Here is a 26,026-nt window from a genome sequence, read left to right as displayed (position 1 = left end):
GTGTAGTGGCACGAACACAGCTCATTGCAGCCTCGACCTCCCAGCTTCAAGCGATCCTCCCACCTCATCCTCTTGAGTAACTGGGACTACAGGCATGTGCCATCACACCTGGCTAGTTTTTGTGCTTTTTGTGCTAGTTTTGTGCCCAGGCTGGTCTCCAACTCCTGGGCTAAAGCGATTTGCTCACCTTGGCCTCCCAGATGGCTGGGATTACAGACATGAGCCACCATGCCTGGCCACCATTTGTAATTTTTAAGAACAAATATATATGCTTTTATATGCATAGTCTGTCTATGAAAGGAGCCCAATAAATCATCAACATGGTTGCCTCCAGACAGGAGAGCTCAATGTCTGCAGAAAACAGCTTTTCAACATACCCCTTTTATATCTTGAATTTTGCATCAATTCTTTACATATTTTAATTATTTAAACTAAAGTGTTATGTAATGTAAAACAATCTATAGTAACTAAATCAATTGTTTAGCAAACATTCTGTGAACATAAATCATCTGTATTTGGTACTATAGAATCATCTATAGTTAATACTATCAGCATAAAAATAATGTATATAATTATGTTTAAAGAAACCCCAAGAAAGAAAATAACTTTTAGCAAGTAATTGATCTCTACAGTTAGAAAATGAAGAAAAAAATAGCCTCATATTTTCAGAATTCTTGTCCTTTGCTTTTCCTCCTATGATTGGTTTGATACCATTTTCCCTGCTGATTCTATTTGAAAGTGACCAGGATTACATTCGCTCTAATTTTTTTAAATTTATTTTTGTCTCCTCTTTAGCACGTGAAAAATCTAAGTAACCTTCCTTTACTGGCACTAGGCACAAATTGCCCGGACTGGAATTGCTGTTGCCAATAATACTTCCAGTACTAACAGTAACTATCACTCAACTATTGATTCATAGCTCTGCTAGCAGCTAGATATATCATAGTGTATACCAGCAGGCTGGGGTGAAATGAGATGACATATCTTCAGTTTTCGAATTACAAAAAGAACATCTCTGTTAATACCAGCTGCATTTATCAAAAAATTAACTCAAATATTTCTCCATCTCTTCAAACTATTTTGCACATCTTGTTCTTTGGTAACATCGTACTTAAGTGACCTCTTCTGAGGTCAGCAGGTGTGGTCTTGGGCCACCTCCAGATTCCTATTGGTGATAGTCAGTCCATAGCCCTACCAGTGCCTTAGAAGCCTCCAAAATTAACACAGACCTTGTAATCCAGGGAGTCAGAGACCCAGATTAAGAGGAAAGGGTTTCCTTGCCTATTTTCAATTTCTAGAGGTAGCCGCAGCTGTCTATCACTTCTAGGCTTTGTCAGTGATGTTTTAAAATATTATTATTCATTTAACCCACATACTCAACTCTTCCTCTTCAACCTTCTCTTGAACCTAAAGTCAAGTTCTTTAGGTTTTATTTTTAAGTTCTTTATTGTCATTCCTGACATTATCCCTAGTTCAGACTCCAATACTGTCAGTGTCTGACGCATTTTCCCATCAGTACTTTTTTTGGGTACAGGTGGGTAGTAAAATATTGTTTGGTTTTACTTCCTGGTCTGTGTTGGCAGGAGTCCTAGAAATTGGTTAAAACCAGGTCAGTGGCCTGGTTTCTTCACTATACCCTTTGCAGTTTCAGGAAAATGGAGAAGGATTCTATCTGTCCACCCGCACTAGAATAGGAAAGAAGTAGAAAAAAAGTTTCCTGAGACAGGAAAATGAATTTCTGAATATCCCAGGAATTTGCTGAAAAATTTCAGTCACAGAAATTGATTATTTATCCAAGTCCCAAAACTACTACAAGACAACTCAGAAAGGTTTTTGTTTTGCTTTGTTTTTTAACAACAAGTGCCTTCCTCATTCTGACCGCATGTTGTGATGAAGTCACCTCAGTAGGCATTACAATCACAGAAGTCTGACTGAGCAGGTGCCTTTCTCCTCCTACCCAATCCCATTTTATACAAATAACAGACATTCAGTTATTGACTAATGTCACTAAAAAGCCCAGAGTATACAGCTTTCTTCAGATACAGCACTCTAACAATTGCAGAAATCTGTCTCTTCTCATCTCTTCGCTCTCTTTTCTCTTGAAGTGGCCTCTTTCTCATGCTGACTTTCTCCTCACAGTGACCCAGGCTTGCTTTCTAGCAGTTCCACAAGCCTTTATAAAGAGTGTGCTGCTTCCCAGGTTGTTCCAGGAAAGATTCCTATTGGCCCAACTCAGGTCGTATGCCATCACTGAACCAATCACTGTGGACAAGGCTTTATGCTTTGAATGACCAAGCCTAAGTCAGATGCCTGATACCGGAACCCCAGTAGTGCTGTCTGTTCAACTTGAACCACGTGAATCAAGATTGTGCAAGGGCATTTATCAAAGGAAAATGAAGATATAATTAGCAAAGAGAAATGGATGCTGCAGGACCAGGACTAGAGCAGGCAAGTGAGGCACCAAAGGAGCAACATTTAAGAAGCCATTTATTTTCAGGTTCATGCAGACTGGGTTTTGAGAGTGAGCACCTCCACAAATTTGGTTCCCTAGCCTCCTCACTCACTTCACTTAGTCCTGGTCCTGGATGCTAGGTAAGCAAAAGACAAAATATTCCTTACACCAATACTCAAATATATCTCCCAGAGTGCCTGAAATCTCTGCCATAGAGATTCATTTTTGGGGGTTAGACAGAGACATCTCTAGGAAGCTTTCAAAAAAAATTCTTTTTCCAAAAACAGCTAGAGGGCAAATCTTTAAGTCAATAAGAGATTCGCATATACATGCTAATTATAGACCATCAAGTCAATCACCTCCTGGTCCGGCACCTGTTGAAAGTTCCCTCCCACCCCATAAGAAGGTGTGGAACACTGTAAGGAGAGGCCTTGGGGAAGAGGGATAAATGCCCAAGACACAAAATAGTGCAGAGGGGAGCACCATTTTTCTCCTTTACTGGGGAGAAAGGAGAAAAGGAGAAAAATGACATTGAAAGGGAGATACAAAAATGTTAAAGGTAACGTTTATTCAATCACTTAATAACATTTAATGAACACTGGCTCTAGGCCTACTTCATCAGTTTGCCTAAATTCTGCCATTTGGGGCCTTTGACATAGTAAGAAGAGGAGAGAGGAAGTAACAGGAAAGACCCAGGGGCACAGTAAACGTGGAAATCCCTAAGTAAGAACCTTTGGTGGTGCACAACACCTGGGAAGGTTTATCTGGAGCTCTGAGTATAAAACTACAGGAAGAAGGATGAAACCTGCCAACAGGAAATCCTTGGGTACTCAGGTTGCTGGCATCTTTGGGAAACTTAATTTTCCCCTATGGCAAGGGTTTACAGAAAGACTAGGAGAGTTATGAATTGTGTGTCCCTCCTAGGCCCAAGGGGAAAATCAATCTTTAAACCACAAGATAAATATGTCAAGTGCCTCTTAAGTTTTGCACTAATAAAGGCATTTTTTTCCCATCCTTCATATCCCGGTAATTTAATCTTCCTTTTCTAGGACTCCAGTTGCCTTCGGCAAAGAAAATAACTTACATAACTGAAATATATCTGCCTCTCATAAAAATCACATTTCAAAATTTTTTATCCACCTAATAATAAGTTTATAAAGCAATGATTCCATTATTACTTGGAGGATGCATTTGAGAATATGGTTGCCCATTATGTCAACTCATAGTGGATCCAAACACCACCTAGAAACCAGAGTGACCTGGTCCACAGACCCCAGCTTCTGCTTCTAAATGGCATGCATTGATGTAGGTACTCTCTTAACCAGATGTCAGTAAACCTTGGAATTTTATAACTCACTCTTCTGTTTATCCAGCAGTCTTCTGCATATAAAATAGCTTCCACAGGATATGTCTACATGGAGAGAATGTGATGGCCATAATGTCTGGTGCCCTTAGCAACTGTATTTTATAGTAACTATTTGTTTTATATTCCATTAACAACTAACAAGTCACCATTTTGGTTGTTTCAGGCTCAGTGTTCTTATCAAGCTTCTGCGCCCATCAAGGCTTAAAACCAAATGGTAGACAAGGGTCAAGTCTCCAAAACTGTGTTGATCATCTATGAAGACTCTTAGGGACACGCAGAAGAACTTCTTCCACAGGTGCATACCCCTCTCTTGCCTATTAGTCTGCAAACTGGGAAAATCAGATGCTATAAAATCAATGAATATTTTAAGTTATTCCCCAGCCAAAGAATACTATCAGATGAACTTTTTGCAAAATATAATAATTGGCAGTAGATTTATTAATTAATGAGTGCAATAAATATTAAGTACCAATTACACTCATGCACCACCTAACAATGTTTTGGTCAATGATGCACTGCATATATAATAACGGTCTCATAAAATTATAATGGAGCTGAAAAATTCCTCTTGCCTAGGGACACTGCAGCTGTTGTAACATCACAGAGCAATACACTACTTGCATTTGTGGTGATGCTGGTGTAAAGAAACCTACTACACTGCCAGTCATATAGAAGTATAGCACATACAATTATGTACAGTATATAATACTTGATAATGAAAATAAATGGCTATGTTACTAGCTTATGTACTTATTATATGTACTTTTAAAATTATTTTTGAGTGTACTCCTTCTACTTGTATTTTTTAAAAAGTTAACTGTAAAACAGCCTCAGGAAGGTCTTTCAGCAGGTATTCCAGAAAAAGGCATTGCTATCACAGAAGACAGCTCCATGCATGTTACTGCCCCTGAGGACATTTCAGTAACAAAAGATATACAGGTGGAAGACAGTGATATCGCATATCTTGATTCTGTGTAGGTCTATGCTACTATGTGTGTCTGTGTCTTCATTTTTAGCAAAAAAATTAAAACTTTTAAAAACAGAATAAAACTTATAGAATAAGGATATAAAGACAAAAACTATTTTGTACACAGTATACAATATGTGTTTTAAGCTGTGTTATTACAAAACAGTCAAAAAGTTCTCTAAAACCTAAAAGTTTAAAAAGTAAAAATGTTACAGTAAGCTAAGGGTAATTTACTATTGAAGAAAAAAAAATTTCTTATACTAGTGTAGCCTAAATGTAGTGTTTATAGAGTCTACAGTAGCGTACAGTAATATCCTAGGCCTTCACACTCACTCACTCACTCACCCAGAGCAACTTCCAGTCCTGCAAGCTCCATTCATGGTAAGTGTTCCATACAGGTATACCATTTTTTATCTTTTATATCACATTTTTACTATACCATTTCTACGCTTAGATACACAAATACTTACCATTGTGTCACAACTGACTACAGTATTCAGTACAGTAGCACACTGCACAGGTTTGTAGACTAGGAGCAATCGGCTATATACCATCTAGCCTAGGCATGTAGTAGGTGATACCATCTAGGTTTGTGCAAGTGCATTCTATGATGTTCACACAATGATGAAATTGCTTGATGAGACATTCTTCAGAATATATTTCATAAATTGCTTAATGAGGCATTCCTCAGAATAAATTCCCATTGTTAAGTAATGCATTTTGCTAGGTGTTGTGAAGAATTCCAGACTGAAAAGACTGGAGTGTCATTCCTCAAAGACTGCAGTCCGGAACAAGAGACACATACATGACAATAACTCTTTTGAAAAACAATAATTACTATGCTAAAAGTATAAACTACTATATAGAGAAAGAAAATATTAATTGCAACCAATGGCTCAGAAAAGACTTCTTGAAAGACATGGGGTCTGACCGACCCCACAAGAAGCTATGAGGAGAGTTGCAATCCAGACAAAGGGAAAGTTGACTTAACAACCCCCTTCCATGGAAGGAACAGGCCTCCCATGTGACTGGGCCTCTGGAGCTTGGCAAGTGTATACTACGGAATTTAAGACCTATGGCTGGGTGGAGATCATTGAGAAGACTCTGGGATTTAGATTACAGAGTTTGGGAGTGTGGGGATGCTTTGCTCCATAGGTTATCAGGATTATTTCAATCTTAAACAACCACGGCTGTGGTTTTTATCTACTATGTAGAAAGACACACGAATCCACTTGCATATATATCATAAGGTATCCCTATCCCTCTTTCATTTGTTTTATTTCTTTAATCTACCTAAATTAAGACCTGAAAACTCAAGATCTTCCAAGTAATGAGCCCCATAAGAACCCATGGCTTCCAGGCAGAGCGGAAAGATACCACCTTTTCTATAAACTAAGATGGCAAAAGAATTGCCTAGAAACCTAGTCCAGGTGCTGTTTTCTCAGCTACTCAAAGAGATCCTTCTTGCTCCTTTAGGAAAGGAGGATTCCTAGACCTCTCCAAACCTCAATCACCCTGGGATGCACAGATGCCAAGTCTCCGGTGAAACCCTTAAAATCCCCGCTTCCCGGGGGTCAGCGGCACCATCAGCAGCACCGCAGTAAGAAGTTCCGGTCCTTCCAGCTGGGATTCTCAGCTTGAACTCTTCCAGGAAACAAGTTCCTCTCCGCTTCTCTTGCGAAATTTCGCGGACCGTCCCGCCCTTCTCTGGCTTCATATAGCAGCGAGAGCCACAAGCCCCAGCACTGAGCTGCAGGCGCCTCGAAACTTCTCTCTACCCGCCGGGTCCGCGGCGCGCACAGGCTGCGCTGGACGCTTCCTCCTCGGAAGCGCCTCTCCCACAGGTGGGTCACTTTTCGCCACAAGGCTCCCGTCCCTTATCTGCCTCAGCTCACCTCCAGTCCCTGCTGCTAGGACCCCACTCCCCAGCCCACTAGCACTGAGGAACAGGTGCTTGCAAACTCCCCGCCGCGCCCTGGCATCCCTTTCGGGGAAAGTCACCTGAGGCTGCTCAGCGATTCAGCAAGCTTCTAACTTCCTGGAGTTTAAGGCCCATCCCTACCACAGGGTGCAGAGAGGCCCAAAGGGGGAAAATTAGGGGATTAGATTCTTCTCTGCATCTTACTTCTGGATTGGCGCACTCTTGGGGTGCCCATCAAAAAGCAGGCTGGAAGAATGTGGCTTTAGCAATCTCCAAGGTCTCAGATCCGAAGCTGCTTCTTGACCAGTAGCTAAAAATTTGTCCTGATACCTGCAACCAAGACTTCCATCTTTGATCTTGATTTAAATTTCCTCATGCAATTTAAAGGTTACTTTTCTGGAGGAAGATTGTTCAGAATGTAATTTATTGTGAAAAGTAAATAAAGCCTCAGTTCCGTTTGTTTGTCCAGAGACAGAATTTTATTATTCTTTTTCCCACCTCTAGATGGTTATTTAGGAAATTTCTTTAAAAGATTGGTGTACTGAGGCTGGGCACAGTGGCTCAAACCTGTAATCCCAACACTTTGGGAGGCCGAGGCCAGTGGATCACTTGAGGTCAGGAGTTTCAGACCAGCCTGGCCAACATGGTGCAACCCAGTCTCTACTAAAACTACAAAACTTAGCCAGGCGTGGTGGCAGGTGCCTGTAATCCCAGCTACTCAGGAGGCTGAGACAGGAGAATGCTGGAACCCGGGAGGCAGGGGTTTCAGTGAGCTGAGAAAGTGAATTGGATAAAGAATGGGGGAGGGAAGGGAGAATACTATTCCTAGTTCTATAATAACTAGAAGCTCAATATCTCAGCCTCAGTTTCCACAGATGTAAAATAAAAGGCTGGCTATTGGGCCACATGATCCAGAAAGTTCAACTCTAACAAGGTGAAAAGCTGTGACTAAAGATGCCTGCAGGTTTGAAATATATGGAAAATCTCCTTAATGCTACAACTATAATTCAGTGGTTACTTTTTTCATAATAATGCAGGTTCCACTTTTATAAGGAAACTCTCCAGTTGTGGGGGGAGAGTCTCTTCCCACAGGAGCATCTTCAAATTCTACCACATTTATCATTCAGAACTCTCAGCTTACAAAACCATTCTTCAGACTTGCTATGTGAGAATGCCCTATTCCCTACAAACGGCAGTCATATGAATGTCACTCACATGAGAGAACATTTTTTTCTTATAGAGTAGGTATAATTTTATAAAATGGCACATTTATTTGAAGCAGTAACTTTTCTGAGATATGGCCTTTTACAAGGTCCCAAGTTTTTCAGAATGCTGTGATTTAGCACAATATGAGATTCAACCTACATGTATTCTACCTGCATGGCAAACACTGCCAACCCAGAAAACAGGATGAGACACTTCCTATTTATCAAGCTCCAAGGTTGTAAAGTAAATAGTACATGTGTACAGACAAATTGGGTCATAGCACTTTTTCTATTTGGTAACATTTTACGGTTCCACTGAGGTTCACATTGTTCACACTGTTGAAGTTCACATTGTTCAGAAATCAGGTGTACAAGGCCTGGCCCCTGGCTGAAAAACAATTTCCAGACTTCTGTCTTACTAAAGCTTGCTAACTGTTGTTTAGAAGGAACTAAATAGACTTTTTCAGCTTGTTAAATTAAAAACCCTAGGCCTTGCACTATGTGTGAACAATTTTAAGAAAAATAAGTTATGGAATTTTATATTCGAAGAAACTCGGAGTGGTCACTCTGCATTACTTTGTCTCTTGAAGGACTTCCCCTGAATCACCCTACTATTATTCTGTTATTAAAAGGATATAAATTCTCCTTTTAAAGGATGGGTAGCCGATTCTGTTGTCACTCTCAGAAACACATTCCACTGTTTTAGGATCCTTACCATCTAGTTCTCTTCATAATTAATGTAGACATGTTTATCAAATGCTACTTAAAAATATATATTTTTTTTTTGGAAAATCTTAGGGAAACTGATAAGTTGCTAGCAACACACACACACACCAGCAGCAACACAGTAGTCCTTCAAAACCTGAAGATTGAGCACTTTGCTAGGGCACTTTGTAGCTAAGTTTTCTCCGGGTAGTCCTCTGAGAAGGTCATTTGCTAGTGCCCGCAGCTACATCTACCAAGAATTCATACCATAACAATGCGGAAGAGGATGGGGATAATGAAGTTTTCTGGGTGGGGTTTTGTTTGTTTGTTTGTTGTAAGTTAATGCCAGGTAATAATAATGTAAGGTTTACAGAGATAAGACCTCTGAAGTTACCTGTTTGTTCTTTACAGATTTAAAGAGAATGGTTTATTAGTTAATTATGAAAACTTCCTAAACAGTTATATATGCTGTGTTCACTCCACTCAAGATATTTCTAATGACTTTTAGGTCATTTCCGAAGTGATTTGAATTAGCATTTGTCCTTTTGTTGAAAAGAAATCAGTCCTGGAAGGAATCAAACTAAATAAATAACTAAGGAATAATTAATGCATAAAACAAAGCATGCTAAGAAAACATACTTGGCCTACATACATTAACAATTTGTTCCTCCCAAATCATTAAGGAATAGAAAACAGTGGATCCTTGTGCTGTTTAAAGATCCTCTTTCAGAAACATATCCTTGCAAAAGAACATGCTATTCTACTGAAGGAAGTGTGTACACTCTAATTAACTAGGCAGGACATTGACAGCCCAATCTAAATTCTTCTGCACAATGTTCTGAAGAGTTTATTCAGTCATGTGTGGAGAGGTCTTACTGTACTGTACTTTGGCAGTCACGTATTTCTATTTTGGGAGGACGTTTGTTTTGTTTTGTTTTGTTTTGTTTTGAGACTGAGTCTCACTCTGTCACCTAGGCTGGAGTGCAGTGGCAGGATCTTGGCTCTCTGCAACCTCCGCTCCCTGGGTTCAAGCAATTCTCCTGCCTCAGCCTCCTGAGTAGCTGGGATTATAGGTGCCCACCACCATGCCCAGCTAATTTTTGTATGTTTAGTAGAGACGGGGTTTCACCGTGTTGACCAGGCTGGTCTCGAACTCCAGACCTCAGGTGATCCATCCGCCTTGGCCTCCCAAAGTGCTAGGATTACAGGTGTGAGCCACCGTGCCCAGCCAGACTTTTGTTTTTGTTTTTGTTTTAATGTAGATTATATGATCAATCCTAACATCAGGATAAAGTTCCCTTTTCATTTTAAAAGGAAGGAAAATATGTGCAAAGAGTAATTTTGAAAAGTTAGGAACTATAATTCTAAATAAAAAGAAGGCTAAAAGATAATTTAATAGAACTATATAGCACAGCTCTTGGAAGGTTATTAGTAGAATACAAGCTAGTCACTTTGGCCTCAGCACCCAATTTTTTTTTTTTTTTTTTGAGTCAGTCTCACTCCTTCACTCAGGCTGGAGTACAGTAGCGTGATGTCGGCTCACTGCAACTTCCGTCTCCTGGGCTAAAGCAATTCTCCTGCCTCAGCCTCCTGAGTAGCTAGAATTACAGGCATGTACCACCAAGCCCACCTAATTTTTGCATTTTTAGTAGAGATGGGGTTTCGCCATTTTTGCCAGTCTGGTCTTGAACTCCTGACCTCAAGTGATCTGCCCGTCTTGGCCTCCCAAAATGCTGGGTTACAGGAGTGAGTGACCGTGCCTGGCCAGCACCCAATATTAAAGAAAAAAAAATGCATTAGGAACAAAGCCAGGGCTCAGAGACCTGATGGCATCAGCACTGTGGAGCGCGGAAATAGGAAGGGATAATTAATGGTCATCTCTGATTGTTCATCTTCCGTCTATACCTGCTCTTTTTACAGGGTGTAAAAACAGTTTTGAGCTCAAGTTAAATTGTGGCTGCAAAACTTTTGCACAGACTTTGGAAAACTTATTTGTTCTGCTTCCCGGCAGATTCAAGTCCCTCCTCGCCTGTAGGCTCCCATCCTCTCTGCACATTCCTCTGCTCTGGCCCTTACACTATGCATTGCAACAATTTGATTATATGCTTCATCTTTCCCAAGACCAAAGCTCCTTGAGGACAGGGTCCATCTCGTTTCTCACTTTATCCCTCTTGGCATGGCTATTCAATAAATCTCTGTTGAAAACAAGGCTTTGCTAATAACACTGATTTTTACTTTTGGAAGATGCTTACCTTATGGACATAGTACATAATGAGTATGGATGCTGCCTACACAATGTTAATTAACAGGGTCAAAGTGCAGTGGCAAAGTCCACATTTTAACTTCCTACCATTCAGGGAGAGGCATGAGGTTGCTTTGAACTGTATAGCACATATAAAGTGAACACTTGAAGTTATTATAACGTTTTATTTAAAGTAGAAGAAACTGCAGGAACCTTGGTATTTCCTGATTTAGTGTCCCTATTATGTTGCTATACTGTATTGTAGTTACAAATTTATTTGTAATATTTTGTATTCTAATTTATTTTAAAGAGTGATATGGGGCCAAACACAGTGGCTCACGCCTATAATCCCAGCACTGTGGGAGGCTGAGGTGGGCATATCGCCTGAGCTCAGGAGTTCAAGACCAGCCTGGCCAATGTGGTGAAACCATGTCTCTACCAAAAATACAAAAATTAGCTGGGCATGGTGGTGCACACCTGTAGTCCCAGCTACCTGGGAGGCTGAGGTGGGAGAATAGTTTGAACCCAGGAAGCAGAGGATGGCACCACTGCCCTCCAGCTGTCTGGAAAAAAGAAAAAAATGTGATATGGGGCCAGGTGCAGTGGCTCATGCCTATAATCTCAGCACTTTAGGAGGCTGAGGTGGGAGAATCACTTGAGACCGGGAATTCAAGATGAGCCTGGGCTCCATCTCTACAAAAAATAAAAATTAAAACATTAGCTAAGTATAGGAGTGCATACATGTAGTATCAGCTACACAGGAGGCGGAGGTGGGAAGATCTCTTGAGCCTGGGAGGTCAAGGCTCCATGAGCAGCCATAATCATGCCACTGCACTCCTGCCTGGGCAACAAAGCAAGACCCTGTCTAAGAATGATATGCTCTCCTCCAGTACCAAAGTACTAAAGTGATTTCTTCATCCTATTCAATTCCCTGACATAAGTGGTACAAGAAATGGGAGGAGACTGAGGAGAAAGCAATTAGCAGGTTGGTAAATGGTTCATTGCAGTTAATAATGAAAGTGTGCCACTTGCCTCTGGTTGTCATAGTTGAGATCCTACACCACACTTACCTTATGTTTTAGGTGTGTCTGAATAACTGTAAAATATGTGCTGGGGGTGGTGGTACACAGATGGGTCCCTGTATCTATCTCCCTTAGGGAACCAAGATTCTAAAGGTATCAGGTTTATAGCTAAAATTGTGTTGATGCCATGTGTGAGGTAGAGAGGGTCTGGAACCTTTGTTGGGGTAGGGAAACCACATGGATTCTGTTTTTATAAAAAAAACTTAGGAACCTTGTAAGAAGGGGAGGCCCTAAGGAAATAGATTGAGGCCTAAGATTCAGCCAGGACTGGGAAAATGGTATTATCCCATTTATCTATTTGAACTATATAGCACATAGAAAGTGAATAGTTGAAATTATTATATTGTTTTATTTAAAGCAGAAGAAACTGCAGGAACCTTGGTATTTCCTGATTTAGTGTCCCTATTATGTTGCTATTCTGTATTGTAGTTACAAATTTATTTGTAATATTTTGTAATATCAGTCCAATTATTTTCCCATTTTTGTGGTCACATTCCAGAGTCTTGGGGAGAAGGGTATAAGAGGCAGGGGAAGAGCCAGTGGTATGTTGGTAAATGGCTCTCTAAGGAAAAAAAAAGTCCTGATTTGTAGCATTTGGTGATTATCATAAGGTAAAAACTCCATGACCGATTTCAAGCTCCTAGCTGGCAAGCTGGCCACAGCCACACCACTGAAAGGCTGAGATTAAAAACCTGAAAACTAGGCCAGGCACAGTGGCTCATACCTGTAATTCTAGCACTTTGGGAGGCCGAAGGTGGGGAAGGGGGCATAGGGGACGTGGAGGGAGGGGCTAATCACTTGAGGCCAGGAGTTCAAAACCAGCCTGGCCAACATGGTGAAACCCCATCTCTACTAAAATACAAAAAAAAAAAAAAAAAAAAAAAAATGAGCTGGATGTGGTGGCATGCACCTATAATCCCAGCTACTTAGGAAGCTGAGGCATGAGAATCGCTTGAACCCAGGAGGCAGAGGTTGCAGTGAGCTGAGATCACACCACTGCACTCCAGCCTTGGTGACAGAGCAAGAGTATGTCTCAAAAACTAAAATAAAATAAAAACCTTGAAACTAAAAAGAAAGAGCTGTTTATTTTAAAATATTTATCAACTAGCACTGCTCTCAAGCTTGTATATCAGAATATTACAAAAGGTTAGAGGAGAGAATTTCAAGAGCACTTTCTCCCCTGGGGTCAGAAATGGAGCAGCTGCAAGGCCAGATTATGCCCAGCAGCTCCATCTGATGGGTCTCAGCAAACATCAGAGGCATTGGGGCCATGGGGAGTCCTTGCCTCTCAGTGCCACATTAGAAGTTACCCAAAAGAAGATGAAGTAGGCTATATTCATAAGCATTGCGGACCGCCTCTGGAGATTTCTAAAAATGGTTGGGAGATACCTTAAAGCAGAATGGAGCTCCTCCAACAGCAAGGACTGGGGCTGGGGTCAAGATCCACAACAAAACTGCTGTCTCCAAACTAACGCATTAGCAGTATTTAGATAATTCCTATTGGCTTTAATGTAAAGATAAATGCCCATTCTTAAGAAATTTTATTTGAACAAAGTTAATTCAAAATTGAAATTACAATTTATTTCCCAAATATCTCTGACCACAATAGACCTAGAAAAGCAAAACTCACTAATGAACACTAAATATTAGGGGAGTTGATGCAGATCATCAGATTAAGCAAATGCTTATGTAGTGTGTACAAGCCAAATGCCATCAAAGCCATGAGATAGAGCTGTTTTTCTGATAGTGGCAATCCACTGGTCCTGGTCTGACCGGATGCCTAATCTTTGGTGACCCACAGATTTGTAAGAACTTGTTCAGGATTTAAAATGTAAATGGAAGTCAAGGTAAATTAACCCAGAGACACAACTGAATCCCTGACCTTGTCGTCATGAGTTCTGGGCTTTAATCAGATAAACTAACCAGCTTGAACAGCAGATAATGAACCTACCTGATGAAATTCTTGGCCAGAGAATTATAAAACAATCTTAATTTATCTTGACAGATACTGCTGAGATCAAAATGTGGCAACATGTATTAATGAGATTTTTAATTGAACTAGAATTTCAACAAAGAACCTAAATTTAAGATAAATAATTTTCTCCTAAAATACAATTAAAATAGTTAACATAGATCTCTATTACCTCACTTTCCTCATAATTTATAGTGTTAGTAAAATATTACTGACAATCACTTTAGTTGCGCATATGATATAGTTCATAGCTAGTTGTTAGCAATTCATGTAAGATATATGTCCATAGAACATTAATGTAAAGATTGCCTTTAGTTATGCTGTTGTGGCTTGAGGAAACTGTGCAAGTTAAGATTACTGTGTTTTTGGCCGGGCTTGGTGGCTCAAGCCTGTAATCCCAGCACTTTGGGAGGCCGAGACGGGCGGATCACCAGGTCAGGAGATCGAGACCATCCTGGCTAACACGGTGAAACCCCGTCTCTACTAAAAAATACAAGAAACTAGCCGGGCGTCGAGGCGGCCGCCTGTAGTCCCAGCTACTCGGCAGGCTGAGGCAGGAGAATGGCGTAAAACCCGAGAGGCGGAGCTTGCAGTGAGCTGAGATCCGGCCACTGCACTCCAGCCTGGGCGGCAGAGCAAGATTCCGTCTCAGAAAAAAAAAAAAACAAAGATTACTATGTTTTTGTGTGCCATTCTATTGTCTAGCATAAAAACTAATCAGCAAATTCAGTTGTTATGGGATACAAAACATTTTCTCACAAAACAATTGAAATAATCAGTTTTTTAGCAACCAACCTGAAGTAGTTTCTTTATGTAGAAAAAGAGCTTTAAATGATATATTTATATTAATCTATAGCCATTAGTAACTTAAGTAGTTACTAGAACTTATTTTGGAAATCACAAGTTGATGATTTATCATGCTACAGGATTGCTGTAATTTTTGCTTAAACTGATGTGATAATAAGAGAATGGGCAGCAATATGAACTTATGAGAAGTGCACATGTCTAAGAAATTAGATGTAGGTTCTGAAAATTAGTTTGGGCAAGCTTTTACTCTCTTTAACTCAAGTTCCTCTCCCCCTGGAGTAAAAGGTGTGTGTGTGTGTGTGTGTGTGTGTGTGTATGTTTCCAAGAACCAGTTTGATGTAATTATAATTAAAATTTCCAATCAAATTATATTTTAATATCAGAATGGTTTATCTTAGTTCTGGTTGATATTCAATTAAGAAGAGATACTAATACACAAGCTTGAACTTTCTTTCCAGTGGACCCTGTTCCTCTGACAACATTCTCCATTTCTCACTCAGTTAAAAAGAACTACAAATATGTAAAAGCATTTCATAATCTTTCATTTCATATGACCCCGCTATGAAATTATTTTTAAATGTCAGTAATAGCTTCTTTACTAACCTAGTTGCAAATTAGGCTATTTTAAATTGAGTACAGATTGTCCCCAACTTATGTGAGTTAATGGTTCAACTTAAGATTTTTTGACTTGACAATGGCACAGAAGCAATATGCACTCAGGAGAAGCCATACTTTGAGTACCCAAACAACCATTCTGTTTTTCACTTTCAATACAGTATTCAATAAGTACATGAGGTAATCAACACTTTCTTATAAAATAGGCTTCATGTTAGATGATTTTGCCCAACTGTAGGCTAATTAAGTATTCTGAACATATTTAAGGTAGATTTGGCCAAGCTAAAATGTTGGCAGTTTAGGTGTATAAATTGCATTTCTGTTACAATATTTTCAACTTATTATGAGTTTATTGGGAGGTAACTCCATCACAAATTGAGGGGCATCTGTATTTTTGTAAGGGTTGCCCTTTGCTACCACAGTTAGTTCATACATATGCACTCACTTTCCCCTCTGCCTGGAAAACTCACCTGCAAACTCCTTCTTGCCTGTCAGATCTCAGCTTGATTTAAGGTTGCCAGATAAAATACATCATGCCCACTCAAACTTGAATTTCATATTAAAACACATTTGTGTTTTTAGTACAAATGTGTCCCATATATTGCAGAGGATATACTTATGCTAGAAAAGTATTCCTTGTTTATCTGACATTTGAGTTTAATTGGCATTATGTATTTTTATTTGCTAAATGTGGCAACCCTTACTTGACTGGCACCTCCTTGGAGAGACTTATGCTAAACAATTCTCAAAACTAGTCTCCCTCTCTCTCTCCTCCCAGCATTTTCTATTCCATCACTCTACTCAGAATTCTTCTGAACACTTATTACCATCTGAAATCATCTTATTTTTATGTGTGCATTGTCCAACTTTCTTATAATAATATACACACACACAGTTTTTGAAGCACACAAATTCAGATATCAGGCTTAGCACTTTGTAAGGAGATAACATTTTCAAACTCTATGTGAGATCTGTATTCTTCACCTCTTTACCCTCAACCTATAGAACAGTATGTGCTACACAATAGGTGATCAAAAAATATTTGATGAAGGAATGTGTTAATGTGTATATTAAAAGAAAGAATTTGAAATTTATACATAAATATCACCAAGAAGAAATTGCCCTTGCAAACGGCACTACTTCTACCTACAAAGCTAAATTTTAAAATATACATTTATACTTTCAAATGACTTATATATGGCTTAAAGATTGAACTGTCCAAAAATGTTAGAAAAAGCCATTTATTATGGGCATTTTTAAAAATAAACTGTAATCAGTGATCTTTTTAAACCAAGGTCTTCTTATTTTGCTACAGTAATACATACCTGCCAATAAAAGAACATGTACTTGAATGTGAATGTTTGTTATCCCTAGAGAGCCTTGATCTCACTAAATACAGAAATAGCTCAGTGAATAATTGGATACGTTTGTGTGTTCATGGAAGGTTTTTATTTTTTTAATACTTTTTGCTTTCTAATTATCCCTGGTATATATTAAAGCAAATGCTGTGAATCACAACAAGACTGACATAGTTGCAGAACCCCCTCCTGCCCTTTTGCCTTGTGATGAAAGGAAACCTTTGATTGATGGGTTTCGGCTCATTACAAATATGTCATCAAGTCATCAAGGGCTTTTGGGTTGAAATTCAGAAAGAATAATAAAACAGAAGGAAGGACTTTAAAAAAAACCCTCCTATTTACAGCCGTTAAATTAAAATAAAAAATCCTGTCACATCTCATACAGTTTGAAGGTGTTATTTGCATTCCAACTGTGGAAGGTGCCAAGCCAGATCTCTGATTTGTGTGCTACACTAGTGGTTGTATGTGTCCAGAGGGGATAGCATCTGAAGAATTCAGATGTTTGGATGAATGATTATTTCAGAATTCAAAGCTGAATTCTCAAAAAGAGAAAGAGGCAGAATGATTTTATTAATGGTTTCACCCAACTGATTAATGACACGTTATCACATTATGCTGTACTATGTGATAGTTGCTGCTAGGGGTACTGAGTAGATGTATAAGTAGATCTGATCAAATTATGATTTCATGGCTCTTGGAAGACAACTCTTTAAGGTTTCCTAGAGAGAGTTACGGAACAAACCTTACCCACAGTTTGACAAGTCTTGAATCTGGCATACCTTGAACTCTCTCTTTTCCAAGGCCTGCACACTCAAACGTACTCATTTTGCCTCTGGTTCTCAAAAAGAGAGGAATTCTAGCTTCTCAGCCAAAGAAGACTTAGAGGAAAAAATTGTAAGGAATGTGAAGTTTCTGCAACTCCTTACAACCTCAACATCCTGTTCTTCCTCTTATCTTTCCTCTCCCTACCACACCTTTCCAAAATAAAAAGGAAAAGAAAAAGATAACTTTACCTTTTTCCACCTCCAGTGGTTCTCCAAAACAGATGCTCTTTAGAATCACTTAAGTTTGTTTTAGTTTGGTTTTTAAAATACAGATGCCTAGGCTCTACCTCAGATCAATTGATTCAGAATCTCAGGAGGTGGTTTCCTAGCATTTTAACAGCTCCCCAGCTGATTCTAATGTGTTACCAGGAAGTAGAACGACTGTAGCAGGCCATTAAATGAAAGCTAACATAAAAGTTGATAAAAGCTTTAAGGCAATGGTTCTCAAGCTTGGCTGTACGTTTGAATCACCTGGGGGAGCTTAAGAAAAATGCCCAGGCTCCACCCTAGACCAGTTGATTCAGATTCTCCAAGAGTCTGGGTCATCAGGCTCTCTACCTGATTCTCATATGCACCAGGGTTGAGAACCACTGGTTTCTAGTGTAACCCTTTGCATTTTCATAAGCCTTAGTGTAGCCCTTTGCAGAGGTATTTGTATTTTCATAAGCAACTAAGAAGTTGTTTCAATGATTAAAGACAGGAAAGGGTGCTAAGAAAACATCTGTCTGTCTGTACCACTACCATGTCCTCTCTCTTTCTGAACCCTTCCAAACCAAGCTTTGTAGATAGGTTCTTCTATGCCAACTTATCTAATGATGGATCCCAGCATACTATTTTCTTTTTCTTTTCTTTTTTTTTTTTTTGAGACAGAGTCTCGCTCTGTCGCCCGGGCTGGAGTGCAGTGGCCGGATCTCGGCTCACTGCAAGCTCTGCCTCCCGGGTTTATGGCATTCTCCTGCCTCAGCCTCCCGAGTAGCTGGGACTACAGGCGCCCGCCACCTTGCCCGGGTAGTTTTTTGTATTTTTTAGTAGAGACAGGGTTTCACCGTGTTAGCCAGGATGGTCTCGATCTCCTGACCTGGTGATCCGCCCGTCTCGGCCTCCCAAAGTGCTGGGATTACAGGCTTGAGCCACCGCGCCCGGCCTATTTTCTGTTACTAAAAATTATGTTGTGATGATTGAAACTGATGAAAGACTGTTGTCTTTACAGTTGTTTTTATAATGATTACCTCCAAATTTTTCTTTTTTTTTTTTTTGAGACGGAGTCTCACTCTGTCGCCCGGGCTGGAGTGCAGTGGCGCGATCTCGGCTCACTGCAAGCTTCGCCTCCCGGGTTCACGCCATTCTCCTGCCTCTGCCTCCTGAGTAGCTGGGACTACAGGCACCCGCCACCGCGCCCGGCTAATTTTTTGTATTTTTAGTAGAAACGGGGTTTCACCGTGGTCTCGATCTCCTGACCTTGTGATCCGCCCTCCTCGGCCTCCCAAAGTGCTGGGATTACAGGCGTAAGCCACCGCGCCTGGCCCAAATTTTTCATATAAAACTTTTTTGCATTTTAAATTTGTATATTTTTGTAAAATTAGGTGAGCTAAGAAACAAGTTAGACTCCTAATGATGTGCATAAACAATGGTTGAGTCTTTACATAAAGAAATCTACCTTCATTTGTATACTTTGTGTGTTTTTTAAAAATAAAAGAAATAAGAGGGATTCATGGAGGCTAATTTTCCCTTCCAGGCCTATCTGTACCAAAGAAAGGGGAAGATTTTCTTGCCTTTTCTTTGTCTACAAATGGCATTATATGCATAGGTATGTATATATTTTTATCTTTATGAAATTTCAGGGGGAAACAATTGGCCCATTTTCCAAGTGTAAGACAAGAAAGTACCACCATTTAGAAGAGATATGGTTAGGTTGCTGACTTCGTTCTTATTACTAAAAGAAACGAGAAACAGGATCTATTCCAGGGAATGGGAGGGACGAAGGGACCATTTGGTCCCAGGCTGCTTACACACAAAGACCTTCAAAATTGATTTTTACTTATTATTTAAATGAGATCTATGCATATAGTCCATCATATAACTTTAAATTTGTGCCCATTTATTATGTACAGGTTGAGTATCCCACAACTGAAATGCTTGGGACCAGAAATGTTTTGGATTTCAGATTTTTTTCTTTTTTTTTTTTTTGGCATTTTAAGATACTTGCATATACATAATGAGATATCTTGAGAATGAGACCCAAGTCTAAACATAAAATTTGTGTTTCATATACCCCTTATACACATAGCCTAAATGTAATTTTATACAAACTGTTTAATAGGCTTATGCATAAAACAGTTTTGACTGCTTTTGACTGCAACCAGTCACATAAAGTCAGGTGTGAAATTTTCCAATGGTGGTACCATGTCTGAAAGTTTGGATTTTGGAGCATTTCTGAGTTTATAATTTTGGGTTAGGGATGTTTAACCTGTACCTACGCATTGCTATTATGCTTTTGTATGAATTAATTTTTTAGCACAGTCATCTATATTTTTCTCCTAAAACATGAACTAATTTGCATTGAAGTTTTGGAATATTTTTAAGCATTTTTTTTTTAATTTAAGCATTTAAAGTACACTTTTAAAAATTTATGACAAGGTTATTCTAAAATGTATAGGAATTAAAAGGAACTAGAGTAGCTATAATAGTTTTGAAAAAGAACATAGTGGGAAGAATCACTGTACCCAATTTTAAGACTTATTATAAAGCTACAGCCATCAACATTATGTGGTATTGGCAGAGGGATAGACACATAGATCAATGGAACAGAATAGAGAATGCAGAAATAGAACCACACCTCTATGTTTAACTGATGTTTCACAAAAATGTGAAAGCAATTCAGCAAAAAATAAGGATAGTTTTTTCAACAAATGGTAGGAGAGTAGTTATGTATTCATAGGTCAAAAAATAAAACTTGTCCTAAACCTTACACTTTGTATGAAAATTACTTAAAATGGATCATAGACTTACAAGTAAAACTTTTAGAAGAAAACATTCAGGACTAGGGTTTTGTGAAGAGTTTTTGGGTAAGATACTGAAAGCGCAACCCATAAAAGAAAAATAAATAAATAAATAAATTGGACATAATCAAATTAAAAAATGTTTGTTTTATGACTTTGAATGTGTTAAGACATGAAAAAAACAAGCTATAGACTGGCAGAAAATGCTTGCAAATCACATATCTGACAAGAGATTCATATGTAGAATATATAAAGATTGTCAAACTCAACAGTAAATAAACCCAAACAGTTCAATTAGCAAATAAGCAAAATAGATGAAGAGACATCTCACCAAAGAGGACACATGGAGAGCAAATAAACACATTAAAATATACGCAACATGATTAACCATTAGACAAATGCAAATTAAAACCACAATGAGATACCAGAATGGCTAAAATAAAAAATCATGACTCATAAATACCTGGTTAGAAGTAAATTAGTTCACATTCGAAGTCAGTAGAGCCACGTTTTATAATGCTCAACAAACAGCATATGACCCAGAATTTGTATCCCGGGGTCTTTATCACAGAGAAACGAAAACTTATTTTCATACAAAAACCTGTACGTGAATACTCATAGAAGCTTTACTTGTAATAGCCAAAACTGGAAACAACCAAAATGCCCTACCTTAGATGAAGAGTTAAACTGTAGTATATCTATACTGTGGAATACCACTCAGCAATAAAAGGAAAAATAATTGATGGATCTTAAGGATGTTATACTGAGTGAAAAAATGCCAGTCTCAAAAGGCTTATATTACAGTGTGATTTTATTCATTCTCAAAATGACCAAATTGTAGTGTTAACAAACAGATTAATGACCTCCAGGGGTTCAGTTGATAGTAAGGAGGGCAGCATGAGGGATGGTCTAGTCTGTAACCTCATTGAAGTGATGGGTACATGAGCATACACACGAGATAAAATGACCTGGAAATGTACATGCATATGGCTCCAATGTCAGTGTTCTGGTTTGGATATTGTACTCTACTGACATAAAACTGGAGGAAACTGGGTGAAAGATGCACAGGGACCTCCTGTACTATCTTTACAACTTCCTTGGAATCTATAATTATTTCAAACAAAAGTTTGATTGATTTATTTTTTTAGTAAGCATTGATTTAAGTATAAGAACTTAAAATAGGTTATTTTTTGTAATTCTCTTTGGACCTTTTTATGTTTCTACTATGCTGGCATCCTCAAAAGCTGGAAGAGGCCTGAGCCTCTCAGACCTCTTACCTCTGAGAGGTGAGAGAAGTAAAATTCACCAGCCAGGCTGGCCCTAACATCCTCATGGGAAGCCTAGTTGGAAACATCCCAGAAGAATACTGCCTCAGGTTTCCAAGGCCTGTGTGGTGGGATCTGCAAAGAGAGAGATGATAAACAGAACTCCTCCTGACCCACACCTGGTCCCTCATATGACACACACACTCACATACACACACACATACACACAACACACACACACGGTTTCTCAGAGTCAGCTTCTACCATGGCTTCGTTGTCATCTTTGCCACCTTCATATCTGCGTCACTGATTGCTAATTCCTAGTCTATGTAAACACCCTTGTGAGATCACTTTACCCATCTTGGCTATCATCTCTGGGAGATGATTCCATAAGAGGCAAAACCAGTCCTGCGGATTTTCCAAACTCAGAAATATTTCTGTTGTATTTCCTGTTACATAACTGAGGTTTGTGGAGAGCCCATGAGACTGAAGTAAGGAGAGGAAACTCCTGTGTTATGTTTTAACTATTTTAACCCACCTTTCCCTTAATAACTCTTCTTCCTGTTTACTATCTTTTTTATTATTTTCTTTATTATTTCTATCCTAGATATAAGAGTAAAGTAGGACTAGAAAACTTTTTTTAAGTCTTTGAACAAGGAACCTCCATGAATGCATATTTACACACAGATTTTGAGTTTCAAGATGCCTGAAATGGGTGTAGCAGCATTTTTATATAGTACTTAATGCAAAATACACCCTCAACTTGATCTCCCTTGTGGTTGAGAGTATGCACACACATATCTATTTCTTTTCTTTTTTTTTTTTTCTTTTTTCTTTTTGAGATGGAGTCTCTCTGTGTTGCCCAGGCTGGAGTGCAGCGGTGCAATCTCGGCCCACTAAAACCTCCACCTCTCAGGTTCAAGCAATCTTTCCCCTTCAGTCTCTCCAATAGTGGAATTACAAGTGTGTTCCACTATGCCCGGCTAAATTTTTTTGTATTTTTAGTAGAGGCAGGGTGTCACCATGTTGGCCAGGCTGGTCTCGAACTCCTGACCTCAAGTGATCCTCAAAAGTCATTTTATATAGAGTTTTATTTATAAGAAATAAGCGGGACAAGTAGGAGATTCTTAAGAATCACTGCACTCTAGTTCAAATATTTTTATATATTTATAAAAATCACGGTTATATAAGCATAATTAACCCTTAATTTGTAAAGTTTATATAAAGGTTATGTTAATTCGATACTTTATTCAGTAACTAATAGATTGCCAATCTATTTAAAATAGTCATTTTCTTAAGCACTTATTAGGTCTCAAGAACTGCTTTGAGATACAGGAATTCATCTAATTTTCACTGCTGGGCAAGGTGTGAGAGCCCTAGCATCTGAAAGTGGTCAACTTGTGGGTTGGTAAGAAGAATTTAATGACAACAGTATAGTTTTGGAAAAGGAAAGTTTTAGTAGAAAGAAAGAACACTGCAGAAGAGTGCAGCAGGGTGCCTTAGCAAGATAGAACTGAGCAGACCAGGGGGGATTCTCCTTAGGAGCATTTATGAACCTTAAGACAGAAGCTTGAGGGTAATTTGGACCATATTAGCCAGATACGTCATGATAAATGATGACATTTATAGTCATTTTGGTGCCTTACTGTCAGCAAGGGTTGCACAGTGAGTTTCAGCATAGCGTTCTGGAGATGTATAGAAATTTTCATTACTTAGAAATTTTTTTGAAAGAGGCCTGGAACCAGGTGCCTATTTAGATAGTAAAGAACTTTAATTACTTCTAAATTCCCTCACTATGGAGTTTTGCCTCTGATGGCCTATTTGATGGTCACCAGGCGGTCTTTGCTCCCTTCATGATACTTCTAAATTCCTCAGATATGGAGATTTTGTCTCCAGTACCTGTTCGTGGTCATTAGCTGATTTTTGCTCTCCTCACTCACAGTATCTCTGAAGTAGGTACTAGCAATCCCTCAGTTTACAGATGATGAAACTGAGACACAAAGAGAGTTTGAGTAACTTGCTCAAGGTGACATTGCTGGTAAGAGGCGAAGCAAAAAATAGGGCCATGTAGTCAGTATCTTCATTAAAAAACTTCATGAAAGATTAGAATAAATGAATGTGGTGACCAAACAGTCAAAATAGTCTGGAATCACTCTCTCTTTGCAATGATTAAGATAATCCAAATGAGAATATTTCAAGTGACAAAATCCATCTCATTACAGGATACTGGCAACTGCATCAAATCTACATTTTGCTTGCAAATATTCGTCCAGTATGAAAGACAGAATAAAAATATTAGGATAAAATAATTTCTTTAAGTGAGGGGATAGGCAGTCAGACATTCTTTTGTGACACAAACCAGTTCTACAGTAGAATAATGAAGGCATTGTTCAGCAGTTTGAAGGTTTGATTTATAAAACTAGGTGTTAACTGATTGGCAACCAACCAATAGAAGGTAAATGGCTAAACTAGTCTGCATGTGCAGATGCTAGTAAGAAATTTTCAAAGGCACAGCTGCACTTTTATACAAAGGTCCCTGATCATCTACAGGTACTTTCCCACATGTGGTCATGACCTTTGATGACACCCATTCAGGATACCAGGCACCAGTTCGTTTATAAAATGATTCAGATGTTGTATTTAATTAGATTATTCAGAGTTTCTGTGGGAGTACAGGAATGTCCTGTCTTTCTTGTCCCTTTCTCCCATAACTTCTACCTCCCTACAAAAACCTAAATGCTCTGCTTGTGGTAGAGGCATGCAACTTCAGATAAGCTCAGGTAAGAATATAGGTGTTTTTGATAGGTTAAAATGGAAAGCGCAAATTTCTGAAATGCCAGGAAAAAGGTGCAAACCCCACATATGCTGTGCAATCTGCATGAAATCCACCATAGGAGAATTGAGTAGTGATTATGTCTGCTTTGAAAATTCTGCATCAAATTCACAGAGTTTTACTTTCAACCCATTTGGGTGAAAGAAATAATGTCCTTACAACATCTCTTCCACTTCTTTCCTTCTTTCTTACTCTTCTCCATTGGTTACTCTTTAATCATTCAGCATCTTCCTCTTTATTTATCTCACACTGTGCCTGGGACACAGAGTAAACTTTTCCACTTCCAGCCCCTTCATCCTACCCTTTTAATGTTGTTCAACGAATATTTGTACATTCCTAGACTGTGGTAGTTAGTCCTTTTCTGAGCACTGAAGATACATCATCGAACAATAGACACACACACACACACACACACACACACACATACGCACATGCATGCACCAAAAAAATAAAAGATCAACTGAAAGCTTAAACTAAATATTGGGAAAGAAAGATTTTTGAGAAAAACTCAACACTGAAGAAAAAATATCCTTCAAAAGTATAGAAAGCAACCTAGATTATTGCAGATCATAGAAACTGGTTTTTTATTTAAATTTTACAGTCACACGATTCATAACAGTATTTCAGTTTAGTTTTAACATGCATTTTTTTTTTAGTTTTGGGTAATACTAAGAATCTTTTACTGTGTTTAAAAGTCTTTTATATATTTCCTTAGGACAAACTATCAGCTCATATACTTTGCCCAATTTTCTAATGGGCAATTGTTTTTTTCTCATTGATTTATATGAGTTGAAAATACTTTTTCCAGTTTGTTGATTATCTTCATTCTGACATTGCTTAGTGGGTTTTGCACTGCAGAAGCTATTTATTTTTATGCAATCGCATTTGTCCAACTATTTGTTAATGGTTTAATGATGTAGGAAAAGGACCTTCTCCTCTAAGATTATGAAAGAATGTTCCATGGTTTCTTCTAGTTCTGTTCTAGTTTCATTTTTTAAAAAATAAATCTTTCATTTATTTTGAATTTACCTTGGGGTGGAGTATAAGGTATAAATTTATTTTTTTCTTTCAGGTAACTGTTGAGTTGCCCCAACATTGAAACCACCTTTGCAAAAATTATAACTGAAGAAATTATGACAGTGACACAGATCAGACCTAACTGACTCCATCTTGCTTCTAACCTTTAAGCTGTCCTTGTTCATTCCTGGGTGTAGGAAGAACTAACCTTAGGAAGGAATTTAGTTTATGGTTTGACTCTGAAACAAAATTGATAATGTCCCTTTTCCCAAAAAGACCCACTTCTTGCCTGGGGACCAGTCTGCCTTTATGGGACTAACAAATTAACTACATGATTAGTTATTACATTTTAGGGGTCAGGCAGCCTCTGGCTGCAAGAGTCTGACCTTCCCCAAA

At 38.7% G+C, this 26,026-nt stretch overlaps 1 protein-coding gene across 1 annotated transcript in view; it reads left to right on the top strand.

Moving 5' to 3' along the window:
- Nucleotides 1-6,488: 6,488 nt before the first annotated feature.
- The window catches only part of STEAP4 (STEAP4 metalloreductase), a 29,295-nt gene continuing 9,757 nt past the window's right edge, over nt 6,489-26,026 (top strand). The window contains exon 1 of the mRNA XM_033194880.1: nt 6,489-6,629. The gene's annotated coding sequence lies outside the window, so the exon portion shown is untranslated. The remainder of the gene's footprint in view (nt 6,630-26,026) is intronic.

The sequence above is a fragment of the Trachypithecus francoisi genome, unplaced genomic scaffold (genome assembly GCF_009764315.1).
Source record: "Trachypithecus francoisi isolate TF-2019V2 unplaced genomic scaffold, Tfra_2.0 Lachesis_group4, whole genome shotgun sequence".
Classification (NCBI taxonomy): Eukaryota; Metazoa; Chordata; class Mammalia; order Primates; family Cercopithecidae; genus Trachypithecus; species Trachypithecus francoisi.
Note: the sequence above shows the minus strand (reverse complement) of the source record. Positions and strands in the feature narration are given on the sequence as shown.